This window comes from Ursus maritimus, unplaced genomic scaffold, assembly GCF_017311325.1.
Source record: "Ursus maritimus isolate PB19 unplaced genomic scaffold, ASM1731132v1 scaffold_29, whole genome shotgun sequence".
NCBI lineage: Eukaryota > Metazoa > Chordata > Mammalia > Carnivora > Ursidae > Ursus > Ursus maritimus.
The window spans coordinates 33269195-33293855 of record NW_024425452.1 but is presented as its reverse complement, the minus strand read 5'-3'; the positions used below and the strand labels follow the sequence as shown (position 1 = coordinate 33293855).

Sequence of the window (24661 nt, the reverse complement as noted above, 5' to 3'; positions counted from 1 at the left end):
ACAGTCATTCATTTCTTTTTTGTGATTTTTTATTTATTGTCTTCATGATATAGCAAAATATGAAGCTTAGACCTGGATCAGTTGGCCCTTTCTCTTCTTATCTCCTTCCAGTTCAAAAAGCTTGCATCTCTTAATAGCCAGCATTCTCTCAGATCTGCAGCTGGGCTGGACACATTCAAGCCTCAGCACGATCTTCTTTGTAGTTTTAGTCTTTTTCCAGAAAATTGGCTTAGTCTGCCATCCTGCTTCCTGTCATAATGCCACTTTCCCTGGGCATAAAGAGAATCTTTGCCTTTCCTGTACTGTGTCACTTTGTGGGGTTGGCGCTTGCCATACTTCTTGCAGAAAGTCTGGCGAGTTTTAGGAACATTCACCATGTTTGCAAGAACGCCATCGTCTTGGAAAGCTTTTTTTAATGTAAGTAAAAAAAAACATATTTATAATTGATTTATACCCACACTTTCTGCTAATTCTTAAATATTCTTTTGATATGTATATTTGAGCACATGTGGTATGTGAGCAATTTTGTCTTTTTTGGAGAATTCTCACTGGAAATTTCTGAATTTTTATAATTTGGACCTGTTTCTTTCCAGGCTTATTGCATAGCTATCATCCTGGGTCTCCTTTCACCATCATTTTGGGAATTTCCTCACTGCATTTGGGTTGAATGCCCTGTTCCAGAATCTCACATTTTCTTTCTTATTTGATTTGCTCAGTTTGGAGGAATGCCTCTTCCTGCAGCTTTCTTAGAAACAGTGCATGGGATATAAGTTTTGACATGTTACATTTCTGAAAACATCTTTCTTCTACCCTCATATTTGACTAATGATTAACTGGATTTAAATAAATTCTGTATTGGATTCCATTTCCCTCAGTTTTTGAAGGCAGTGTTCCATTTTCTTCAAGTTTCCAGTTTTGACATTGAGAAGTCTGCTACAATTTTGATTCTTTTTTTTTTTTTTAATGTGCACACCACCTATTTTTAGCTTCTGAAAGTTTTTAGGATTTTTCTCTTTGTTCCCAGTGTTTTAATATTTATCCTTCACGTATCTAATTTTAAGGATGTTTTTGCTCTGCATGCTTCTTATTAAAAGCATCCTAATCTTATTTTATAAGCTATAATATTGTCTTTTATTTCTCTTAGAATATTAAAGATAGTATTTTTCAAAGTTTTCTTTAAAACAGACTGTCTCCTCCAACTTTCTTTATTCTGGATATAGCTTTGATCTTTCTTATTATGATATATATATATGTATGTAGATCCTTGGTTCTATGTTCATTTAAGAATGGGGCACTAAAAAGCTGATGGGAAGCTTTGTGAGCATAGTTGGGGCTATTGACCATCGGTTTTCCAGCAGGGATATTGACTAGGCAGTTTAAATTGGGGAATTCCTGATGTCAGTATCCTTTGGTCTGTTCTTTTGGGTTGTCTTATTTCTCAGGGAAGACTCTCCTGGTGTTCTGTCTGAAGGGAAAACACATCACTGAAAACATTTTGGGATCCAGGTGGGAATTGGGCATTGGGTCTCAAGATTCAATAAATACCTACCTAGACTTTCACTTACTTCTCCATTTTTTGTATGGTAACTCTTCCCCCAGCTGTATCTCATTTACTCTAGTCAAGAGATTCCGTATAGTTCAGGCACCCTAAATCAAGAACCATTTATCTTTCTGTTTCCAGCTCCCCAAAATTTTGTTGTTATAATTTTTCTTCATGTTCTTTTTACCCTCATTAATATTTTTTTATTTTAAGGATTTTTAACTCATTCATATTTATTACAATTAGTGATATGCTAGGATTTATTCTACATGTTATCTTTTTTGTTTTCTAGTGTCCATTCATTAAAAACCTTTTTCCCTCTATTTGCTCTTTCTTGGGTAGATCATTTTTCTGTTGCATTCTACCTCCATCCTAAGGTTTGGAAATTTTACAGTCTTTACATTATATTTCTAATTTCTGGTGGTTGGTCTTAAAAATGTAATAGCAACGAACATTTTTCTAGCAGTATTTTAAAGTCAGTATCTATATAATTTCTCCAAAAAAGATAAGAACTTTAGAATGCTTATATTTCCTACTTTGCTTCCTTCCAGCTACTTCCCATGTTGAGAGTATCTGAGATTTTAGTTCCAGATTTTCAGAAATACTTATATGCTTGACGTATTATTTTATTTATATCATTATGTTTAATATGTTATATAGTATTAAAAAAATTCTGATTCCTTGTATGTTCAAAGATGTCTTTGTTTTGATTCACTCTTGAGTGATAATTTGCTGGACATATAATCCTAGGTTAATTTTCCCACATGAATTTTTTTTTTTTTTTTGAAAGAGAGAGAGTGAGTAGGAGTGGTGGGGAGGGGCAGAGGGACAGAGAGAATCTCAAGCAAGCTGCATGCCCAGTGCCGAGCCTGACACGGGGCTCCATCTCATGACCCTGAGATCATGACCTGAGCCAAAATCAAGAGTTGGATGCTTAACCAACTGAGTCATCCAGGTGACTCCTCCCATATGAATTTTTAAGAGATGGCCCCAAGAAGATATTTTTGCATGTACTGTGGATGAAGAGAAGGCCTGTGTCAGTGTGATACTTGTTTCTTTATTTAGAATCAGGATATTTTTCCTCTGTGAAACAATTGAGATTTTTGTCTCTATCTTTGGAGTTCTGAGTATACACTACAATGTGTCTTTTTTTATTAATTCTGTTTGGCACTTAGTGGGTCCTCCCATCTTGGAGATACCTGTCTTCAGTTGTTGAAAATTGTCTTCCATTATTGCCTTGAATATTTCTTCACTTCCATACTATATAATCTCCTTTCTGAGATTATAATTAGATAAATATTGAAACATCTGGGTCTAACCTCTGAGCCTCTTAACTTTTTTTTGTTGTGCATTCAGTCTCTTGAGTTGTGGAAGAATTCCTCATTCTGATCATCTAGCTCATTAATTTGCTTTTAATTGTCCATTTTGCTATTTAGCATAGCTATTGAGTTTATTTTTTGATTTAAGGGATAAAATTTCTAGTTGTTAAGACCTACACTTGATTTACTGTCATATTCACTGTTTTGACTTTGAGGACGTTATTTTTCTCCTATCCTAAAGGTGTATTCTGTTTGCTCTGCTTCCTCAGGGTACGGTGCTTCTGTTTGTTAGGCTTGATGATGTGCTACATCAAATACTGGTGCCTCGTGCTGTTGCATTCTTCTTCAGATTGGAGCCTCCCTGTTAGCCTGTCCATGAAGCCTGCCTTTGGGAGAGGGTGGGTGACTGGAGGACAGGTAGACATGCTTATATCCAGAGGACAGTGGATACCAGTTTTTCCTCCTTTTACTCAGGGCTTTGTCGTGTGTCCAGGACCCAAGTGCTGCAGTCCTAGTTTTCACGGGGCCAGCATTTTTATGGCTCAGCAGCACAGCCTGAGGGCAGCGTGGGGCGCTTGTTGCCTCAGCTGCCCCCACGCTTATTTCTCTCCCCAGTAACTGCCAAGTCTGGGCTTCAAACACCCTAGGCCTCCTTCCTCTTTTCTCTTTAGTCCTTTTTTGCAAGTGTTTTGGTTTGCGGTTTCTCTCTTTGATCCCTTTGACTTCTGTCTTTCATGAGTCCTCAAAGTTTCTGGTCCTATGAAGGTGTTCCTTGCTTTTCATTGTAGAAATGAATACTAAAAATTTTTTGTGGCTATTATTTCTGGGGATGGTCTGGAAAGGTAAGGCTAACAGCTGGTGTTCAGTCTGCCATCCTGAATTTGAAGCTCCTCAATTTCGTAAAGGTGCAGTTTTCAGCTGGCCTTCTATGGCAGTATACTACAGATGGCTATTAGAAACATCTTTTCTGGAGCCAAACTGTTCCTGGGTTTGGATACTATCACTTAATAGCCAAGTGACTGTAAGTAAGTTGCTCAACTTCTCTGTGCCTAAGTTTCTTTATTTAACAAATAAGGATAATAATAATACCTGCTTCAGAGAGTTGTTGTAAAGATTCAATGAGTACCTGGTTTTTTTAAGTCCTCAACAAATGTCAGTCCTTTTAACTCCAGAAATTGGAAGGGGCTATTTGGCTCAACTGGCATTCAGCTCTTTGTTAATTACCTCGATGAGCTCCAGGTTCCGTTCCTGCTTTTTGTCTTAGTTGACCTAAATCTTGAGGTTTCATGGAGCACTGTAGTTTTGAAGTGCTGTTTTCCCTACCCTGTTCCCTTTGTTCATTTGATCATATTTGCTTTCTGTCTTCCTGGTTCCCTTGGACTTTCTGTTCTTCTGCTTGATTCCTTTCTTGCCAACATTGTGATAGTTTCAATAAAAAACGAATCGCTTTTCTCCCATTTCAATAGGACACAAGACAAGGACGAATACATGACACATATGCTCAGGTTTCCATCTTGAATCTGCGCCCTGGCTTAGGAAATACTGAGCTTTCCAGCTAGCATTGGAGTGTAATCTGTGGCCACTGGCAATGACACAGCATTTTATCCCTGAATACTGCAATGAATCACAGTTTTGTTTTTTTCTGGGTTTTGTTTGTTTGTTTTAATTTGCTTGCATTTCAGTGACTCACAGTTTCTTCTTTCTGTGGCTAATCACACAACAGCGTGGATATTTATGAAACTCAGCTCCCCGTTCAGACTAGAATATTGGCACTTTCAGATCTTCAGCCATAAGGCTGAGCAGCAGGTTGTGTTTCCAAGCTAGCCTCCTCAGTGTCTCACAGCCCCACACATTCTGTTTCTCCGTGGTTCACAACGAGGAAAACATGATTCTTTCAGGAAATTTTTCTTGCATCGCTCCAAGAGCAAACACAGAGTCTAGGACTAAGTAAACCTCTTTAAAGTTTAAGATGGAAAAGGGCAAAAAAAGAGCAGAGTGTAATAAATACAGATAGATTTGAATTTACTGGATTAGAAGCTGCTCACTGGTTTAAAAAGGCCCATTTTCTAAGAGATTGAAGCAAGCTCTATTAATGGATACAACTCTCCGTAGGAAGTAGTGCAGCTTGTGTATTATTAACACGTGCCTTTTATAAATAGGGTTTGCATGGAAATGAATTTATGAGTGATAATAGTAATATGTATTATTTAAGACAAGAGCTTAACTTGCAAAGTGCTATATGGTCACTTCCACTCAATAGTTAAAATGGTTTAACTGTTAAGTGTGGTATTGGGGAAAATCTTTGTGGCTACAGAGAATTAATACAGATAACTTTCTGTCTGTTTCCAACCAAATAAAGAGAGTCTTTCTCTTTTCTGAAATATAATAATCTTAGATTTAGCTGTGTGGGACACATTTCTGTTAAGATACCACTGATAGTCAATCTGGAGAGAAATACAAATAGCTACTGGAAAGCTATTATCCAGATCCTTACAACTATGGTTTTAGCCAGAACTTTCTTACAAAGACATTGCTTTCACATCTGTAATTACTAAGGTGTATAAATAGCCCCCAAATTAAAGCACAGTACTTTCTTTATTCCTTCCGCTTAAAGTAAACTTGACACCAGGGCAAGGCCTCGTCTATAATACTCTCGTATCACTATGCCTGCTTTGCTCAATTTAGACCCAAATGGATTGTATCTATCTTTATATTTTTTTTGGAAGATGTCTGCAACTATGTGCTAAGCATTAGATGATTTTAAACCTGCGGAATACTGAATCTTGCAGTTTTGCTCTCTTATGCCCAAATCAGAAATACCCCATGTCATTTGCATTTGTCTCATTCACTACCAAACTAATACTAGGGATGGGTTCATAAGTTAGGTTAAAATGAATCCCACCTTAAGCCTTTATTAACTAACTGACCCAAAATAGTCTTAAAGATCACAAGAATTTGAAATGAAACGAGAGGGTAGATCTCTGTTTAGTTGTGACTTCTCCATAGATGGTGGCCTTCTTGGATTTTAAATTGATTTTTGTAGCCAGATATTCCTGGCAGCTTTCCTACCTTGGAATGAGAAGTCTTATTTGTCTCTGGAGAACAGAAATTTTCAAACTGTCCCAGGGATTTCTGGGAGTTTTCTGGGGGTTTGGAGGTTGTGGAAGAGGTTGTTGGAGAGAAGGCAGCTGGCTCAAGGCCAGACCCTCCCCTGTTCCAAACTCACACACCTTCCCCATTAAATACTTACAGATTCTACTGATTTTATAGAGATTGTTGCGCTTCAACATAAAATTTCAGTTAATAAAGATTGTCCACCTCAAAACAAAATAAAATAAACAAATAAAACCCCCTCCTCTTTGAAAACTGGCACTTTCAAAGAAAACGTGTGATTCTTTCTGAGAGTAAAGTGGTGTCTAAGAATTTTGAGATTTTCTGAAGGAAAGATCAGTCTGATGGATTGAAAACTCACGATTCTCTGAATTCTTCTCCAGGGATTTGGGGTGGGGTGGGGGCAGCAAAAGACTTAGAAGCCATGTATAGTTGACTTTTGAGGACTGGATATGTCGAGCTTCAGGTTTAATTCATATTCAGACTCAACCAACAATTGCAGAACTCTTATTGTATGTCTAGCCCCATGCAGGAGTTTTTTTTGGCACGTTATCTTGCCCATTCCCCAAAGCACATTTGAGGTATACATTATTATTCCTATATCATAATTGAGGAAACAAATGCTCATGAAGGATAAATGTTTTGTGCAAAAGCACATGACTCTGTAAGTGGTAGGGCCAAGATTTAAACCCATCTTCTTGGAGCTTTCTTCTATAACATGATTTGGGTCTTAGACCCTAAAACTCTGAGAGTTTATGCATTATATCCTACTTCCATATTATTTGCACTGTTTGTGATTAAATATAATTCCAATTATATGACATTCTGGAAAAGGCTAGGTTATGGAGACCATAAAACTGTCAGTGGTTGCCAGGGGTTGGGGAGGGGGAGGCAGAACACATACGTTTGTCAAAACCCATAGAATGTATAACACCCAGAGTGAACTGTAATGTAAACTGTGGGCTTTAGGTGATAATGATGTGTCATTGTAGATTCATTGATTATGACAAATGTACCACTCTGGGGTGGGAGAGGTTGATAATGGGGGAGGATATGCACGCATGGGAGTAGAGGGTGTGTGGGAAAATCTCTATACCTTTCCTTTAATTTTGCTACGAACCTAAAGCAATATAAAGTCTTAATTTCTTTTTAAAGAGAAGTATCTTTAATACTAAATACTGAAAGTATATTTATTATAGGCAATAAAATGCTACTGTGGGCAAAATGACTCATTTTTACAGTGATTCCATGAAAATGCCTTTGCATTTCCCGGGTTTTCCTATCCTTCCAGTAACAAGCCAGGGCAACTTTGGGAAGTCAGAGTATAAGGACACCCAGGTTGAAGAACTCCTGGAGCTGCTCCAGAGGATGAAGGAAATTACTTGTACCCTACACCCCAACATTCTGAGGGTTTTCCAATGGCTCTAGTATTAATAAAATGCATTTCTAAAATGCTACAGATTTTAATCTGAAAAAAATTGCCCATCCAGTTTGCAAGCAGGTTGTAATAAAAAGTAGATTTCATTTACAAGTGTTTATTTAGGATCTAGTAAAGTTTTCTGATTTCTTGACATGATTATATTTGATAATGTCTTATATTTAATGTGTATTTTCTCGAGTTCTAAGATAATAACCATCCAAACTGTGCCCAGGAAAGTTCTTTTCTTATACATCAAATATATTGTACCAAATTATGATGCTTTCTCAGCACTATGTGGTTTTATTGTGTGTTCTTGCTTTTAAAAACATTGTATTCTTACTTTGTATTTATAAAACACTAAGCACAATCTAGCTTGTTAAATATAAGAGGTACTGCAAATATTTCTTTGAAGAGGTGAAAACACTGAATCAGCATTGCTGTAGCAAAGTTGGAAGCTGAATGTGTTTTCTCCTCTTGTGTCATTGGATGGCCTCTGCTTTATTCTTGAACGTTCCCTGAATGTCACTGCAGATTTTCCATCCCTAACCTATCTATAATATTTTTGGACAAAAGACATTTATAGTTTACTATACATATATACACATAAATGTATGCATATATACATATGTACATATATCCCTGTGTAAAGCTATAGATTGTCCAAGTCAGACCACAATTTCCTGGCCACTGTAGGATGGTGGGAATCATATCATATCAGGTCTTGGCCTCCAGAGCTAGAAAATAAAGCAAATCTCATAGAATCGTTCTGTGTATTACTGAGAAATACATTTCTTGGGTTGGTAAAAAAGTGTCCAGGGGGTTGAGTGCTCTGGATTCAAAGTCTAGTTCTGTGTCCTAATAACTGGATGGCTTTGGCAATGTCACCCTCCCTCTATGCCTCACATTTCTCTTATGTAAAATGGTGCCATTAGTTCCTAACTCTGATACAAATAGCTGTTACTTAATGAGTACTCTCTCCACGCTAGTCACAGTGGAAAATGTTCTCATACATTGGATCATTTTATCTTCCCAACAATTCTTTGAAGTTAGGTATTCTTATCTGACCTATCTTGAAGAAGTTAGCCAGCCTTTCCCAAGGGCACGTAATCAGTGAGTGCCTGAGATGGATTCAAACACAGACTCCTTTCTCTGAACTTGCAAGCCCATGTGTTAGGGGCAACTGTAAAATTACCTTGTAAACTGGAAAGCATTGTCATAGGTAAGGGATTTCTTTTGGGGAAAGAGAGAAAGTGAGTGAGGATAGTAGAGGAAAGTAGAGAGGACAGGAAATGAGAGAGGAGAGACCTGGGAGCTGCAGGAACAGAGCAGGGGCTCTCCTCTCTGTGTTCATGCCCCCCCCCCCCCCCCCAACTGAGGGAAGACAAAGGGATGGAGTATCTGTGGACTGGGTGATGTCACATATCAAGTGCCCGCAGTCAGGTGAGCACACATATCTACAGTATGTTGGGACAATTTCTTCCAGCATACTCTGGGCACCTTGGTGTAGGCAATTAAACTTTTTGGGAAGGATACTGAACTCTTCCAGGTGAATACCCTGCTGGGTCCCAACAGCCAGGCTTAAGCTAAGAGTGTCGCCTACTCTTTTCTCTGAAAGTCCAGATGAATAAACAAGACCTGTGGAGAAGGAAACATTCACAAAGCTCCTGCTTGCATAGGAAACTTGTTCATCAGAGGCTGACGTGGAAGCAGGCAAGGGCTCATGAGCTGCATTTAGAAGCTCAATGGATTGTTTTCCAGTACCTCTAGTTTCTTGGTGCTACTTGAAATTCCAGTGTATGGTCAGTTAGCTAAAAATTGACAGCTCAAACCAAAAACCTCTAAAGATCCTTGCAGATTGTTACATTAAAACTTTCTTATCTGCTTAAATGTTCTTTAGTTCCTTATACTTTATTGATTACAAACACCCCCTCCTCAAGTGCTTTCTTTGCTTCGCTTCTCATGCCAAAAGGAAGTGGCCTCTTGAAAAGTAATTTCCATCTATAGAGGGGGGAAAAGGAAGATTTTTGTTCTTTTCCATTGCAGGTCAGGGCCACATGAGTAATGAAGCCTTAACAAGCAGAGTAATCAATCTTCAGCCACAGAATATTTCTGTGCACTCAAAAGACTTAACTGCAGCATTTTACAGAGACTAGGAAGTGTCTCGTAATAACAACAACGAAGAATTGACATTTATGTAGTATTATTGAGTTTATAAAGTATTTTCACAAGTCTCATGTAATGTCACCTCCAGCATTTAATATGATTTTAAAAAGTAATAGCTAACATTCCCTGAGTCTTATTAAGTGTCAGACAGTTAAATGAAACCCATTCGGTACATTGTTTCATCACTCCCTAAGACAACATTATATTTCCTCCATTTCCTAGTTAAGGAAACTGAGGCTCAAAGGAGTTAATGACTCACCCAAGCAGTCATCAGTACATGGCACTTTCTATTTCTTCACACCACACTGCCTGCAGAAGACTCTGGTCCAGTCATTACCTACAAGGCTAATCCACACCTAAACTCTGGGATTGCCTTGGAGGAGATGAGGGGTTGGGAAGAGGGGTCCTTAGCCTCTGTCACCATGTGTTCTCTAAACTGTCGATCTGCAGGGTGCCAGGTGTTGTATGGGAAAAAGGCTCTGTGATCAAGTGAGTTTTCACACTGTTGAGTTATATAAAACTAAACAAGTGTTTTACTTAAAAAGTGGCTTTTCGGGAGCCTCAAGTTTCCCCAAATACACTTTGGGGGATGCTGACCTAGGTTATTCCTTCAAAGCAAGAGGCAGAACTAGAAGGTTAGTCACTTTGGTCTCCCAGGGTCTGTGACCCATTCCTCCTTCTATACTGAAAAAATGGTTGGAAAAATACTGAATTGAAAATGGCTTCACTTAGAAAAAGTATATTAAACAAATATGGCTGCCCAGGGCCATGGCCTGCATCTGATACCTTTCCTAGCTCCAGTGCCAGCTTCTGTGTTCCAGGTCAGAGCCCTTCTCGGAGCTTGCCCGCCCTCCCCAAGGCAGCCCAAGGCAACACGTAAGACTTGGGAGGTGAATGGCTTTGAGACCCAATCTCATCTCTGTCACCTTCCAGCACAATCACTCTAGGTTAAGTTTCCCCCTCTGTGCTTCCATTTCAGTATCTGCAAAATAGGAACAATGATATCTGCTTCATATGGTGTTTGTGCAGTTTCAGATTATATAATAAGGCAGCTAGTATAAAGTCTGCTGCTGAGCAGGTGATCCATAAAGGTAGCTATTCTGGCAAGCTAGAAATAGAGCCTTCAAAAGAAAAGCTGATCTTAGCTGTGGCCATGGCCCCAGCATACAAAGGGGGGTTAGTAAATATTCGCTTTGCTGGATCCTTCTTGAGTAACTTTCAGCTATATTTTATATGAGCCACAAATCTCCATGCTATCCCTTAGCCAAAAAATTTGAAGATATAATGTATTTCTCATACACAGCAGTAGGATCATAGTGGATGGTCCTTTGGGAATCTTTTTATATGTCCTTTGCATAATATGTGCTTCTAAATGGATTTAAGAGAAACGTGAAATAGAGCACCCATTCCTTCTAATTCTATAGCATGGCACCATTTGTAAGCAATTTCCATCCTCAGTGCCAAACCTTGCTGGTCCCTTCTGTTGAGGTGAAATCTTACTCTTCCATGGAGCTTCATCCTACTCTCAGGGACTTTGGAGAAGAGCACTGAGCCCTCTCCCTCAGGACATGCCTTCCAATCTCTGACAGCAGCTGCCATGTTCCCTCACAGTCTCCTCCTCATTGGTAATAGGGAGAACACGGGAATGGCATCTGGATTGTTAGAATGATCCCCTAACTAACCATTCTGTTTCCAGTACTCATGTCCTTTATACCTTTTTCCATATTGGAGAGATTTTTCTAAAACAAGGAGAAAACCCCTGCCCCTTCTGGAAACCTGTGGCCCACTGAATGAAATCAGAGTTCTTGGCAAGGCTTTCCCAGTTTAGTCACAACCTGTCTTTCAAGTTACTCTCTCACCCTCTCCTTTTCCCTTTGGGCTTACTTACCATGGTAGACCCACCCTCCTGACTCTGAATATGGCATACATTTTTATATATTAGTGTCTTGTCCAAGGCACTCTCTTTGACAAGAACATTCTATTCCTTCTTTCTTCCACGCATATTCCTATTCGTTCTTAAGGCTCAGCTTAAATTTTGCGTCTTCCAACTTCTCCAGGTACTTATTTACTTCCTGCTGTATATTACCATAGCATATAAACACATCACAATAGGACTTATCACCCTCTAAAGCAGTGATTTGGTTTATATCAGTCTATCCCACTAGACTATGAACTCCTGAAAGGTATGGGCAGTGACTTGCTCATCTTTGTGCCCCCAAGCACGTAGTGCAGTATTTGGGGCAACTTGGAAGATGCTTGATAAGTGTTGGTTGAATAAATGAATGACGAGAAGAGGAGTGAAAGCATCCTATTACCTCAGCTAGGGGCTGCTACAGTCAGGAGAGGCTGGCGGTTTGAGACTCTCATGTTCAGAGTAGAGTGATTAATGCTGGGATAATTGTGTCCAAGATTTAGCAAGATAATATGTGAATAAAAGTATGAAATGAAGTGAAGGTGACTGTGTCTTATGCTTTATCTTTGCTGGCTGGGAGGAAGAGAGGGGCCTAGCTATTGCCCTGAGTGTCTGTGCAAGAATGTTTATTATAAGAATATTTTTTTCATAGCCAAAGATGCTTTATTTTTATTTCTTTATTGAATTATAATTGGCATACAATATTATGTTAGTTTCAGGTGTATAACATATTGATTCAATATTTTTATATATCATGAAATGATCACCTTGTTAAATCTAGTTACCATCTATCACTATACAAAGTTATTACAATATTATTGACTATATTTCTTACGCTATAAATTGCATCCCTGTGACTTATTTATTTTATAACTGGAAATTTGTACCTCTTAATCCCCTTCACCTATTTCAGAACCAGCAGTTTGTTCTTTGTATCTATGAGTCTATTTCTGTTTTGTTTTTTCACTTGTTTTGTTTTTTAGACACCACATATAAGAGATATCGTACAGTATTTGTCTTTCTCTCTCTTCATTTAATGTACTAGGTCTACCCATGTTGTTGCAAATGGCAAGATTTCGTTCTTTTTTATGGCTGAGTAATAATCCAAGGTATATGTATATCACTTCTTCTTTATCCATTCATCTGTCCATGGTTGCTTGGGTTGCTTGCATATCTTGGCTATTGTAAATAATCTGCAATAAATATAGGGGTGCATATGTCTTTTTGAATTAGTGTTTTCATTTTCTTTGGATCAGTACCCAGAAGTGGAATTACTGGATCTTATAATAATTTTACTTTTAATTTTTTGAGGAACCTCCATATTGTTTTCATAGTGGCCACACAACTTTACATTTCCACCAGTAGTACACAAGGTTTCCCTTTTCTCCACATCTTCACCATCATTTATTATATCTTATATTTTTGATAATAGTCATTTTTACAGGTATAAAGTGGTATCTCATTGTGGTTTTGATTTGTAACTCCCTGATTAGTGATATTGATTATTTTTTTTTCATGTGCCTGTTGGCCATCTGTATGTATTTTTTAAAAATGTCTATTCAGTTTCTCTGTTCATTTTTTAATTGGGTAGTTTTTGTTGTGATTGAATTGTATGAATTCTTTGTATATTTTGGATACCAACTCCATATCGGATATATCATCTGCAAGTATCTTCTTTCAGTTATTAGGTTGCCTTTTCATTTCGTTAATGCTTTTCTTTGCTAGGCAAAAGCTTTTTAGTTTGACATAGTCCCATTTGTTTGTTTTTGCTTTTGTTGTCCTTGCCTGAGGAGACCCATCCAAAAAAGATATTGCTAAGACTGTGGTCAAAGAGCTTACTGCCGTTTTCTTCTAGGATTTTTATGGTTTCAGGCCTTACACTTAAGTCTTTAATCCATTTTGAGTTTATTTCTTTTTTTGGTGTAAGAAAGTGGTCCAGTTTCATTCTGCCTGTAGATGTCCAGTTTTCCCAGCACTATTTGTTGAAGCGACTGTCTTTCCCATTGCATATTCTTGCTTCCTTTGTCATAGATTAATTGACTGTTTAAGTGTGGGCTTATTTCTGGGCTCTCTATCCTGTTCTGGTGATCTATATGTCTGTTTTTTTGCCAGTGCCATCCTGTTTTGATTACTATACCTTTATGGTTTGAAATATAGTTAGTTCTTCTTTGCAAGGTTGCTTTGGCTATTCAGGGGTCTTTTGTGATTCCATACAAATTGGGGGATATTTATTCTAGTTCTGTGAAAAATGCAATTGGTATTTGGATAGGGATTGCATTGAATCTATAGTTTGCTTTCTGTATTTTGGACATTTTAACAATATTAGTTCTTTCAATCCATGAGCACAGAATATATTTTCATTTATTTGTATTGTCATCAATTTCTCTCATCAATATCTTATAGTTTTCAGAGTACAGATCTTTTACCTCATTGGTTAAATTAATTCCTAGTTATTACAGAGTTTTGAAGTTTCTTGAAAATTGCAGACTTTGGGACTCTCCTACCCAATGTAGCCTAGCCCTGAACGCTTCTGAGGACTTGAAACGTAAGCGAGCCCCCCAAAATATGAGTCAGACTATCAGAGAGGAAAGGTCAGCTGACATGGAGAGGAAAGTGTAGAATTTACTGAGAGAGGGCAGGCCTCCCTGAGCTGGTGCATGTTGGACCTGCATATGTGCCCAGCTCTTTGGTCAAGGATAAGAGCACCTCCCTCTAGGGGTCCAGATTTCCCTTAAGTCACCTCTGCTCAGTCTGTTAACCTCAGCAAGTTTCCTTGGTGGCAGAGGAGATAGGAGTAGAAAACAAGTCATGACCCAATTAAGTGATCCTAGAATCTGAAACAGCACCAGCTGCCACTGAACAAAGCAGGTTTTCAGGGACTGGAGGGCCCCTGAGGAAATCAAGAGAAAGCAGTTTCATTGGAAGTATGTAAATAAACTTTCTCATTTGATGAATAGGCATGGCTCCAAGTGGTCAGGCAAGGGGATTTGTTACCTTGGGGGTGGCTGTGGAATTTTCTTTCCCGGGGATTTTAACAGCAGGTTACGTTTTTATCTGTCAGAGTTGTTCAGCTGTGAACTGTCCTGGAAGTGGGGAGAGAGTGGCAGCTTGAAGAGATTAGTCTACCCTTAATTGTGGAATCTGCTTTAGAGGAGGTATGAGGGGAACTGTGTATGATCTGTAGATGTATTTTAACCACAGGCAAATTTCCCTTCAGTTAGCCATGGAGGAATGACCCGTTTTCTGTGATGATTCAGAGTTCATGGGATTCCGCAGGCTAACTGAGCCCCTTAATCAGTATTCAGAATAGCATTAGAGTTCCGGAAGATGAACAGATAGATATAAACCGAGAAGTTGCTTCAGCTCATTCTGAAAGCTAAAAAGAGCTTTTAAAAACCTGAATTAGTAAGGTTATAAGCAGATTGTTAGAATAAATAACCACTTACGTAACATGAGAGGTAGCAGGGTGTAGCAAATTAGCCCTGGAGCCAGACTTTAGGTTCAAATCTTTACTCTTCCCACTCACTAGCTTTGTGATCTTGGATAAATTTCTTAACCTCTCTGTGCCTCAGTTTCTTCTTATAGAGAAGGAGAAAATAATAGTTCCTACTTCAAGTGAACATTCTAAGTGTCCGGTGAGTTCATTTGTGTGAAGCATTTGGTGTATTGTGCCTGGCATACGAGAAATACAACATAAAGTACAATATGTTAGCTATAGATCTCTGTTTTTTCCCGATTTTATTGAGACATAATTGACATATGTCATTGTATAAGTTTAAGGTATACAGCATAATGGTTTGACTTATAGAAATTGTAAAATGATTACTGCAGTAAGTTTACTTAGCATCCTTCCTCTCATACAGATACAGTAAAAGGAGAAGGAAAACAAAGAAAAAAATTTCTCCCTGTGGTGAGAACTCTTAGGATTTACTACTTAACAACTTCCTTGTGTATCCTTCAGCAGTGTTAGCTGTGGTCACCGTATTTATCTCATCACTGGAACTTTGTATCTTTTGACCACCTTCTTCCAATTCTCCCTCCCTTCAGCCCTCTGTCTTAGATAACCAGAAATCTGATCTCTTTTCCTATGAGTTTGATTGTTTTAAAGAAATTTTTGCTTTTGTCTTTAAATTCCACACTTAAGAGATAATACATCATTTATCTTTCTCTGACTTATTTTACTTAGCAGAATGCCCTTGAGTTCCATCCCTGTTGTTGCAAATGGCAGGACTTCCTTTTTTTAATGGTGAAATAATATTCGTCTGTGTGTGTGTGTGTGTGTGTGTGTGTGTATCACAACTTCTTTATCTGTTCATCCATTGATAGGCACATAGATTGTTCCCATGTCTTGGTTGTTATAAATAATGTTACTGTGAACTTGGGGGTGCAGATATCTTTTTGAATTAGTGTTTTCATTTCCTTTGGATATATTCCCAGAAGTGAAATTGCTGGATCATATGTTAGATCTATTTTTAATATTTTGAGGGACCTCCATACTGTTTTCCATAGTGTCTGTACTAATTAACATTCCCACCAACAGTGCCCCAGAGTTGCCTTTTCTCCATATCCTCACCAGCATTTGTTATCTCTTGTCTTTTTAATGATGGCCATTCTAACAGGCATGTATCTCTGGTTTTTGTGTGGCCAAATCCCATTTGAATATAGTAAGAATATGGAAATGAATATCTTAGGGATTCCTATACTGAGTAAAGGAATCATCAGCCATGACTAGGTGATTTGCCAGATTTAAATATTTAGCATAATTGGTAAGCATTTAAACAAAGTCCAGCTGCTTCAGATGGATTTCAAAGCTTTGTATCCCAATTCCTTCCCTTCTTGCCTTATGCACCAGTCTCACTGAGGTGTTATTTTCCGGTTAGCATCATAGCCTGTTCTGTAGTCCTTGCTATTCAGTTGTCTGTTCTATCTTGAAACTCACTCTCCCCACATGTTACTCTGCTCATTAAAATCTCACCCATCCTTCAAGACCCTCAACTCCTGTCTCCTCCTAGGCTCTCCATTTAGCCTTCCCCAACTTCTCCAAGGAAATGGTTTCCTCTTCCTCTGTAACTAATAATCTTTGGTATATTTTTTAGGATTTTGTATCTTCTGTGTCCCCTACATAAAACCTTCCTTGTCGTGAGTGCTTGAAACCATTTATTGAACTGAAGTCAATCTTGTAATGTTTTCTAGGAAAAATTTCTATTTTGGAGATGTCAAGATTGAGTACTACCACTGATGTTTCTAGTAACAGGCATTACTAGGGAGAGTGACTGAACAAAACTTTTATCCTTATGTAAGAAAATGTGTGTTCCTGGAAAGGGGCAGAAGCCTTTGCACCCAGGCCCAAATCTGTTACTGTATCATATTCTGGTCTGTATATCTTAACATGGACATTGACCAAGTAGGATATAGTTTCAAGGATAGCATCCTGAGGGGAATGAAGGGTCTATCTCTAAATGAAGGGGTGTGGAAACTGGGAATGTGTAGCTTGGGTGAAGAAAGCTCTCATTGCCCTCAAATATTTGAAGAGTTGTCATGGTGATGATGAGGGGTTATACCCTGAAATGCTTCAGAGGATAAAACTAGGACCAGTGGGTGGAAATTACCAGGAGGCAGATTTCAGCCCCATATTAGAACATTCTAATAACTTCTGCTCTTCCTCCGTGGGAGAGGCTGCCTCAAACAGTGGTAAGCTCCTCAAATGGAGGTTTTTGAACACGGCTAGATAATCTTCTGGCTGTGGTAGTAACTTGGTAGGAGATTGGGCTTCATGACCTCCAAAGCCCCTTCTACCCCTGAGATTAATTGATTTTATGGAAATCTGTATTTGTGCAAAGGGTGGTAGGATAAATATCCTGCATTGTACTGCACTTTGGATGCTGGCTAAGTTAGAGATCAAAAAAAAAAAGTCAATGGCTTATTTTGTTGCCTTTCCCAAAGAAAGGGATATAGGCTTTTATTTAGGGATTTTAAAAAATCTATTTAGTTTGAATTTCTCACCTCATAGCTTAAGTACGTGGAGGTACTAGCCAGGTTTTCTCTATGGTGCCAGGCTAAACTTGTTCCTTTGAATCCTGTTTTGAGTCCATATTTATAGGCTGTACTTGATACTAGGACTGTATTTCTAGGTCTTGATAATTAGTGCAAAGATGCTCATGTGCTGCGTGTAAGGAGAGGGAGGAGCTGTTTGTAATCTTGTACTAACCTGAATTTTCTGAGTGACTTGAACAGTTTTCACACATTTTCTACACTCCTGTGGATAATGACATTGCTAGCCTACTCCCATGCTGTTAATGTATTCATGTGTATTCTGTTTAGGACAAAAACATGTGCAGTGTTGGTGAAGTGGTCCCTTCATTTCCTCCTCCTCTGGTCCCTCCCAGACAGAACTAAGTCTTTCCTGCCATTGATAAAGACCATGTTTGCATTTTCAGAGCAATTAGCAATTTTGCATTGTTTTCCATATTGCGTGTGGCTTGTAGTCATACCATTAGATACAGAGCTTGCATTATACCTACTATTGACTAAATCATGTACATCAAAGCCTCACGTGTTCCTGCTATAATCTTACTGTGAGACAGTCTGAGCGAGAACATCTTTTCATTCACTAGGTTATTGGAAAAGCAGGAAACATTGCCTAATTCTTATTTAAAAGAAGACAATGCCCCCCCTCTACCCCAATCCTGCACTGTCTCTTGAGTGTAGCACAAAATAGTAGGGTTATTCTGGAAATTCTAGGTGTCTCAGGGCAGTTGGAGATAAGAATTGGCTTTAATTAAATTTAAACAGAAAATAAACAGTCTTTTGGTGAAGGGGCGTTCCCCTTGTTTTTCACCTGCAACACTTACAGTAGAACAGAGTAATTGCCCTCACCATACTTATTTTGGGAGAAGCTTTGTTGCTAGCAGTGCTCTGATTTAATTAAATGGAATGATCTAAAACGAATTCAGTTAATTTAAGTGACAATGGGGAATGTTATATATATTAATAATGTTTGCATTAATTTATATTAGATTTAGAGGCTATTCTCCTTAAAATAATTACTGAACTTTATAAAAAGAGCTTCTGAGCAAACAAAAATGCCTTCGTCTCTAACCTAGAAGGGGAGGCAAAGAGAGGAAAAGTGCCTTTGGTAATCATTCACCTATCACAGTTCTCTGCTCTCTGTTATTGGGAGTATTTGTCTTTTTCTCAAATTCACGAACAATAGAAATAAGGAAGGATACCCTCTCCCCCATCTTCTGTTTAAATCATTGCACAAAAGTTGTGGCTAAAAACAGGCTCAATTTTCTAGTTCTTCCTTAGGATCAGGAGATAGCCATATAACACATTTCTTCTCTCCACGCTTACATTTTGTGCTGTTCTCAGTGTTTTAGTTTGGACGTGATTGGTTTCACATACCACCAGATAGAGCAGAGAGAGAAATAATTTCCCCAGGAGGTCTCCAAGCTATTAGGATATTACTATAGAAACAGTCTGCCAGCACTGACATTCTCACACATCAAAATTTGTTTATATAGAAAATGAGCTATATAAACCATCCCAATTGTACTTGTTCCCCTCCTCAATTAACTGAGCCATGGTCTGGGTTTGGTTTTTGATGCCATTCTTGCAATTATTTATTCCACTAAATTAAAATCAGTGGGCTTGTCCTTGCTTATACATTACATCTGCAGCATGGTCTCTTGCAACCTGCATACTGAGAACCTGGAGAATCTTGCTCAGCCACAGCAGTGGGATCAGAAATGCCATCTTATTTTATCAGTGTTGGATCATGTTACCTGAACTGTACTTAGATTTTTATGAGCAAAGTTGGAAGCTCGTCATCATCAACTTTAATCCTCCGAGGCCAGGCTCTCATCTACAGGGTGGCAGGGAGCTGTTTGAGAGGATGTGCTGTCATCTTTGGAGTAAAATCCGTAAGTCTTTAGAAACTCTTGGTTTAGATACTAAGCTCAGATTTATGTGCTCACTAAATCACCATAGCTTTCCAGGTGTCAAGGTGGTTTTAATATCCCTAACTAAGAGAGAAATTCAGGATGAAAGTTTAAAATAAAGGATAGAGCAGAAAGGGGTAGGGGAATAGAGATTTCCACAATCTGGTTTATAAAATCAAAGATGCTTCTTACTTTAAAAGGATGGTGGCATTATTCCTTGCTTGCTGAAACATGGTTTTTTTCCCAGTGACTTCTCTTGGCCTTTTTAGCAGAGCACTACATTTTTGACCGCAAAGTATTCTGCCTTAGGAAAGCCAGGCTGTTGGGAGGCTGTACAGTGAACAGAGAGAAGAAATCTCAGGCAGAGAATGCTTCCTTCTGGAATTACTGGTGTACTTGGAACTTCATAATGCCACCACCCTCTGGCTGTTGCTAATGTAACAGCACAAACAGCTAAGTCTGTTACACATTATATTTGGACCTCAATTATTCCAATTATTGTTGACTTAAAATCAGCTCCATATACACGAAAGGGAGTTTTTCTACCCCCATTTTAAAAACCACATCATCTGCTAGGAAATTGATGTAATCCAGGTCTCATTTATACTTTATCTGATGACTGTTTGCCAAGAGAAACTGTCACCAGGTGCCAAGTGTGACTTCTGAAGTCAGAGTCTGACTTATTGCTTGGGGTGAGGTGGAGGGTTTTGAGGGAACAACAAGGATGTCAGGGTCAAGACTTTTGATTCCTTGTGGAGTGTGACCACCACAGGCCCCGTAGGTATAAGTAACGGTATGAGCCACATTCATGGGGCCTGGCTCAGAGAGTGTTAGGGAAAGCGTATGTGAGACTAAGAAGGAAACCTAAGGGATGATACAGAAGAGGATACAACATGCTGGAGGGGGGGCAAGCAAAGGTAGGGAGGGGCAAGTCCAAAGACAGAGTTACAGAGGTTTAACTGGCTGGAGAACTTAGCCCTTACTTGTTCTCTGAGTGAGAGCCAGGTTGTACACGGTGCTGTCTATGGCAGTTGTCTCCAGTGTCCCTACCTGCCATTTCTGTGTCCTTTCCCTTCTGTTTGGCAGCCTGTGAGCTCTGTCGGCTCTGGTTTCATATTGTTCTGTGTTCTAGATGTACCACTTGTGGGTGCTGTGCTGCTCTTTCACAGCTTCTCTGGTCTTTCAAATTTATTGTATCTCATTTTGAAATGCTAGATTACAGTTGTCAGGTCCTTTGTGACCATATGTTGTTTTTTTTCTGGTATGAGATAATTATCCCAGTATAGTTGACCCTTGAACAACATGGGTTTGAACTGCATGGGTCCACTTGTATATGGATTTTTTTTGATACGGTACTGTAAGTGTATTTTCCTTACGATTTTCTTAACATTTTCTTTTCTCTAGCTCGCTTTATTGTAAAAATATAGTATATAATACATATAACATACAAGATCTATGTTAATCAACTATTTCTGTTTTTGGTAAGGCTTTCAGTCAACAGTAAACTTTTAGTAAAAATTTTTTTTGGGGGGGGACAGAACTTATATGGGGATTTTCGAATATGTCGGGGGTTGGTGCCCATAACCTCGGTATTGTTCAAGGCTCTGAGAGCCTTGATTGTGATTGCTCAGATCACTCCTTTCTTGCTCCCTGTCCTGTCTTCTCACGACCCCTCCGGGTCTCTGGAGGCTTTCTGCACACACTCCTAGTAAGAGCCCTCAGAGCCCCTGCAGGTTAGTGTGGTGTCCCAGGATCCCTCCTGGAAGTGTGATTCCTCCCTCTGGGTGTGAACCCTTGGTGGGCTGCTTCCCGTTTCCCAGTTCAGTCCTGTCAGATGTCCTCTGCTGCTTTCCTGACACCAGGAAACACCAGGGGCTGGAGGGGAGAGGAGAGAGACCTGCCCCTCAGCCCCATTCATTTTTTGAGGATTCCTTTTCATAGAGGTTCTCTCTCTCTTCCTCTCTTCTTTCTCTCTCTGCCTCTCCCCACCCTTTTCTGTTATATTACATTATTTTGTGAAAGGATTTGGAGAGATTCACAAACTTCTCCAACAATCCCCCATTTTGCTCAGAAGGTCCCCTGTACTAGTCAGGGTTCTGCAGTGAAACAAAACCAGTAAGATATATATCTATACCTATATAGATATATGGACATATATAGATATATGGAAACTTATTGCAGGAATTGGTTCATGCGTCGCAGAGGCAGTGAGGCTCTATAATCTGCTGACAGTAAGCTAGAGGACTAGGAAATTCCATGGTGTGATTCAGCCTAGGTCAGAGGCCTGAAAACCAGGACCTCCCGTGTCTGATGGCGGAGGAGATGGACGTCCCAGCCCCAGCGAAGAGAGCAAATTCCCCCTTCCTCCTCTTTTTTGCTCTATTCAGACCTCAATGATTTGCCAAGGTGATGCTCACTGGAGTTGGAGGTCACAGTCTTCTTTACTCAGTCTACCAATTCAAATGCTAATCTCTTCCAGAAGCATCCTCACAGACACACCCAGAAATAATGTTTTACCGATTATCTGGGCATCCCCTAGCCCATTCAAGTTGACACGTAAAACTAACCATCACACCATCCTTCCCCTTTAGGTTGAAATTGTTCCTTCTTTGGGTTCCAGGGTTTCAAATCACTGTCTTTGGGCCCCCTACTTCTTGCTGACTCCAATACATTTTTTAGTTCCCTTGTCTAATTGCCCCTCTGTATGTAATCATCAAGGGCTGCCTTTTGTCCATACTTTTTTCTGGGCAGTTTTTACTGTACCCGCTATTTTTAAATCTTTTTCTGTTTGGTGAAGACTTCTCTGATATATATCCAATTCTCTGCCAATTTAGACCCAACTTCAGACCCGTGTTTCAGGTTGCTAGTCAGATGTACAACAGGTGAATTAAATTTGTAAAATTCCCGAACTTAACACTTCAGCTTCCCACCAGAAACTATTTTACTCTAATTCAGTGGCCAAAATCAATTTCTCTGAAACAAGGTAGTCATTCTGGATTCTTCCCTGGACTCCCTATTCTGGAAATCTCTAACTTCTGTCAATTCTAGCATTGGAAATCGCTAACTTCTGTCGTATTTCAACATTTCATATGTTGAAATCTTAATTCCTGATGGCATTAGGAGGCAGGGCTTTGGGGTAACTGATTAGGTCACCAGTGTGAATTCTTCATGAATGGGATTGGTAGCCATAGAAAAGAGACCCCAGAGGAGGTAATGTATGGCATGGTGAATATAATTAGCAATACCGTATTACATATTTGAAAGTTGTTAAAAGAGAAAATCTTAAACGTTCTCATCACAAGAAAAAATCTTGTAACTGCAAGGTAATAGATGTTAACTTATTGTGATCATTTCACAATATAACATATATCAAAACATTATGTCATAAAGTACTATAATTACATGTCAATTATATCAGTAAAACTGGGAAAGTATTGTAAAAATTAAAAGTTGAAATAGAAAAAAAGTCTACCATTGAGTTAACATTATGTAGACAATCAGGTTAATATTGCCTTAGCACCATTAAGATAAATTAGACCTTTGCACGTTTTGAATAAATGTACTGATAAGAGATGTTTAGTAAACTATTACCTTTTTATAAAAGATCTTATCTCAATGTATATCAACACAGTTTTATAAACATCATTAATTTTTCACATTAACAATTGTTTTTTAGGTGTAATTGAACAGTGCGTCAACAGCATTGAAACAGCTCAAGGCAAAGGAATTTAGCAGAAAAATAAAGTAGTAGATTTATTAGCTTCACATGAATTCTTGTCTCCAAAAACCTATTGCTATCAATGGGATCAGTCTACTCTATAACATGGCTGGGAAATTTTTGTCACTTTGAAATGCTTTTTCCTTTGTTTTCAGATTTTCTTGCAAACAAAACACTGTTCAGAAACTCACTATCATGAAAGGAAAACTGTATTTCTGATCTTTTTCTTCCCTTAGTCATGGGCAGCTTATATGTTCTTCTTGACATTCTCTTCTTTTGAAACTTTATTTGTAGTCCCAATTTTTCACATCTGAATCAGTTTTTCTAAGGGATACTTTTTTTTTCATTTTTACACACATGCAATCCCTTTTCAATATATGAAGAGCTTCTTTTATTTCATCAACATGTTAGTACATATAAGCAAACTCTTATCAATAGCATTGTTATGATATTTTGTTTACTTTCTCCCCCAGATTCTCCCATTAAGTTAAAAACCCAGGTGGCTGAGCATGCTTGGGTGGCTCAGTTTGCTGAGTGGCCTACTCTTGATTTTGGCTCGGGTCATGATCTCAGGGTCTTGAGATCAAGCCCCGCCCGAGTCAGAGTCCGTGCTCAGCAGGGAGTCTGCTTGGGATTTTTCTCTCCCTCTGCCCCTCTTGCTCATGCTCTCCCTCTCTCCCTCTAAAATAAATAAAATAAATCTTTAAAAACAACCAACCAAACAAAAACAACCTGGGTGTCTGGTCTCTATCTTTATTCTGAAATAATTTAGACTAATACATTGGTTGTGGTATCTTTAATTTTTGTTTAACGAGAAGGCTTGGTTGGTACCATCTTTAGAACATAAGAACTGATATTTACAGCTAGCTATCCTATCATTATATGTCTATAAAATGATTTTAATATTAATTTAATTTTTATATCTTATTATTTTAAAGATGCCTTTTAAAGTCTTCACTTTGCAGCTTTAAATTATTTTTTGTTTTGATAAAGAAAATTTGATAAAGATGTAAAATATTTTTTCTTAAGTTGTATAATTCTTTTTTACAGAAATGAGTATTGCTAAAGCAGTCATAATTAATCCAGGGCCATTCTGGAGTTAAAAAAAAAAGGAAAACTATTCTAACATATTTTTCGGAGAGAAGATTATTTTCAAATAGGCCACACTGATTCCAGAATGGAAAGCAGCCACTAGAAAAATTTAAAAGTCAATACTTCTTTTTAGAAATTTGATAAAACTTCATGTTAAGATTGAGAAGAGGGATCAGAAGTTCAACAGTTCTCTAAAAAAATGGGGATATTTAAAAAAAAATTAATGAGCCTTGCTTATAATATGTGAATAAAGAAATGCATCTGATTTTTGCAAAATCTAAGTCATGCAATCATTTTATATGCAAGAATGTTAATGGAGAAGATTGGATAGTGAAATTTAGTTGGTCTGCCTCTTAAAAGCTTCAGGTCCCACTGCTGCTCAGGTGTGTCTTTCCTCAGATCTTTAGAATATCTGCACAGGTACATTATTTTATAGTGATATAATA

General features: G+C 38.5%; 1 protein-coding gene and 1 pseudogene across 2 annotated transcripts in view; one reads left to right on the top strand and one right to left on the bottom strand.

Annotated features, from left to right (window-relative positions):
* LOC103657433 overlaps positions 1-1738 on the bottom strand; it is a 2451-nt pseudogene extending 713 nt beyond the window's left edge.
* The window catches only part of UBE3D (ubiquitin protein ligase E3D), a 523493-nt gene that overhangs the window by 241773 nt on the left and 257059 nt on the right, over positions 1-24661 (top strand). The window lies entirely within an intron of this gene.